Source organism: Hakea prostrata, chromosome 2 (genome assembly GCF_041222555.1).
Source record: "Hakea prostrata isolate BN-2017 chromosome 2, UWA_Hpros_2, whole genome shotgun sequence".
Taxonomy (NCBI): Eukaryota; Viridiplantae; Streptophyta; class Magnoliopsida; order Proteales; family Proteaceae; genus Hakea; species Hakea prostrata.
Window position 1 is genome coordinate 32,445,228 of NC_142601.1, and position 3,825 is coordinate 32,449,052.

Sequence of the window (3,825 nt, forward strand, 5' to 3'; positions counted from 1 at the left end):
CCGTAGTCAGTGACTATGAGGACTCTAATGTGAAGGATACCGAAAAGGATCGCCAGGGGCGAGGAATGTACGTATCTGGATCTGACTTAATGTAATTAAGTAGAAGACTTGCATTTGGCTAGGCTTAACCCTGGCATGCACCAATACTTAAACCAATGGTGATGCGAGAGAGCGGTGACCTATATACCCCAGCCATGGATTGTCCCGAGGGATGAAGGACCCACTACCAAACGGCGTTGTGTGATGAGACCTTCCTAAAGAAGTATGGTGCTATGACTTAAAGCATGTTTGCCAATAAAGACCAACATACATAGAGTTAGAATCATACATACATCGCCTGTTTCATATCATATTGCATCATGCTTGCTCTGTAATCATGCTATTTATGTTGTTGTGGATTTAACTTGCCTTACTGAGTTTCTTTAAAACTCAGTCCTTTTGTACAATATCTTTTGTTAGACTTCTCTACAGGTTCTGAGTACTATGACAGTCCATATGAGGAAGCGCAAGGTGAAGAGGTATACTTCACGCAAGGTAATAGCAGTTACGACGATTACGGTGAAGATCCCTCGTGTGATCATGCTTCGTACTATGATTAGCCCGACCGTGGAGTGGAAGCGTCGTGCCTTGATTTCAGAAGTCTACACTTATAAAGACATTCTTTATAAAGTCGAAAACTCTTTAGTTTAGTTTTATTACTTCTTTTGGAGAATTGTTGTAATATCTTTCCTTCTTTTGAGCTACTTTTCGCTGCACTTGTGGAGTGAGATTCCGCCTCATTCTACTTCTTTTGATTAGATACTTATCTGGTTATCTTTTGCACTCGATATTATATAATCTTACTCTTTCCTTATTTGGGTCTCTTATTTATATTATTATACATTGATTATATTTGTTCCTGATTATGTTATTTGCTTATTTGGGAGGATGATTTCCTCGATACTTGATCTTTGGGGCTGTGGATCACACACCTGGGTGTGCCAGATAGGGTACCGGCTGGGTGGATGTGCTAAATGTAGTTACAGAAGTAATACAATGCTAAGAAAGTAAAACAACAGTAGCTAACTCATGCATTCAAATCATATCATAACAAACACGTAATTATGCATATTGTGAGTGGAGTACTCACCTCGTATTCCGAATCTATAACCTTCAAGTGAGAGATCAAAGAACAAATCCAAAATCACATAAACAAGCTTAAAGAAACATGTATTGAACATAAGAATCGAATCCAAAAGATTGGAGTCGAAACGGAGTCAAAACAGACCAAAAATTCAGCTACTGTCACTGTGGGTAGACTGGCTGGGCAGCTTGCAGTCGACCTAGTGAACAGTACAGACAAAAACTTCAATTTTTTATCCAAAACTCAACTTCTGGGATTCAAGACACTCCAAAATTTAAGGAAAACTCTAGAATAGTAGTCTAAGACTATCTAGCATAGATTAGGCATCAACAATGATCAAACGAGTAGAATTCTAAATTAATCAAAAACTAGATTTTTACCGAAATCAATCTGTGAATTCTACGGAAAGGCTAGAGAGAATGAGAATTCACTCTAGAGAGAAAAAAATAGTAGATCATAGTCAAGAATAATCATGGGAATGAATCTAGCATGCTTTAAAAATAAAAAACCTAGAATGGTTAATAAATCATGAAGATCACACTTGATTTTCCTTCGAAACCATCATTTGGAGATTCACAAAGTTATAGAGTGTATGGAAATCCACTTTAGAATAGCAGGGATTGGAGGATTAGTCATGGGAATGACATTAGAACATCCTCTCAATCACATAAAATAGAAGGAACCAAAAGAAATAGAAGATGAAGTGTGGATAGTAGTGAATACCAACCTTAAAGAAGAAGAATTGCTGAAAAACTTTGAGGATTCGAAGAGGATCTTCCACAACTCCAAAGAGAAGGCTTGAGAGAGGCTTCCCACGTTCTCCAGAGGCTTAGGAACATAATGGGGATGAAAAACACAAAGTTTCAATATATAGAGCATAAAAAACCCTAAAAAATAGAGTTTTACACAAAAGCCCTTGTCACTGGGCAGCCTGGCTGGGTAGCTTGGCTCAGTTGACCCAGCCAGCAGACCCAGGCTGACAGCAAGCCCAAACTCAGGGATTCAAGCTCTAAACCTCAAAATTTTCAATGGGGCTTCTCCCAACTCAACAAGCAACTTACCTAGTATTGAGGGACTTTCCAAAACATGTCCAACTAGGGAGAGTTCTGACCTGACTTCCTAGGACATTCCAAAGATAACATCACTGTACTCAAGGTCAAACTTCAAGGTCAAACAACAATCAAGCTCTTCTTCATCGAAAACAGGTAGGGTGTCTAGGTTAGGGTTAGGTGGGATTTCACAAATTCTGTTTTACCACTTCGAAATGTTCTTGTGGTTGTTGACATCAAGTGCAATCTCTTATCAGTTTCACAGCTCACTTGTGATTTGAATTGCATTTTTGAATTTACTAAAGATGCTTTCTTTGTTAAGGATGCTTTGTCTCAGAAGATTCTGGCCTCGGGGAGTAAATAGCGAGGTCTCTATGTTTTTAATGCTAGACCTTCACAGGTTTCTTTGTTTTCTTCAATGATGAATGCTACTACTGAAGAAGTCTAGCATCAGCGTTTAGGTCATCCTTTTTCTAGGATAACCAATTTTTTGAATTCTAGTGGTTTGATTACTGTTACATATAAACATAAACATTTGTGAAATAGCTGTGCTCTTAGCAAGAGCTCTCATCTGCCATCTGTGAGTTCTTTTTCATGAACTGATACTCCTTTTTCCTGGGTTCATCGTGACCTTTGGGGTAAAGCACCATTAGGTAGTATTCAACATTTTCGGTACTATGCTATCTTTGTTGATGATTTCTCGATATTCTTGGTTGTATCCTCTAAGGAGAAAGTCTGATTTCTTCTCTTGCTTTCTGAGATTTCAATCTATGGTAGAAAGACAGTTTGTGACTAAATTCAAGTGTTTCAATCAGATGGGGGAGGGGAATTTTCTTTGACTGCTTTTCGCGAACATTTGTCTACCTATGGCATTGTGCATCATGTTTCTTGCCTTGATACTCCAGCATAGAATGCTATTGATGAACGAAAGCATCAACATATAATGGAATTCGGATTGGCTATGGTGTATAATGCAGCTATTCCTTTTCGGTATTGGGATGAGGCTTTTAATATAGCAGTTTATTTGATTAATAGACTTCCTTCCCAGGTTTTGAAAATGGACAATCCTCTAAATGTTTTATTTGGACAGCAGCCTATATACTCTATTTTGAAGATTTTTGGTTCACTATGTTTTCACTGTCTTCGTTATACTACTTCAAATAAGTTTCAACTGAGGTCTTTGGCATGTGTGTTTTTGGGGTATAGTGACCAGTATCGCGGGTATCGTTGTTTGCATATAGCTACTGGAAGGGTATATGTTTCATGCGATGTGGTATTTGATGAAACAATTTTCCCCTTTAAAAGTTTTGTGTCTGTAATGGATAAGTCATCTAGTTTGGTTGATGATGTTTGCACTTTTGATGGTTGGTAAGAGGTTTGTCTGATAACCCTAGTAATGGTTGACTCATCTAAAGCTACAAAAAACTCCAAAGTACAATCTTTATTTTCTGAAGAGGTTTTTTCTTAGGCAATGTGTTTCCAACTTGTTCTACTCCGACTAGAGTAAGTGGTTGTCCATCTTTGATTTCTGCCAATCAGCCTCATGGGATAAATGTTTATAATGTTTTGGGCTCTAGTTGCATACCAATTTCTAATGCTTCAAGCCCATCTTCAATAAGCCTATTACTTGATAAAGTCCAACCATCTATTGTT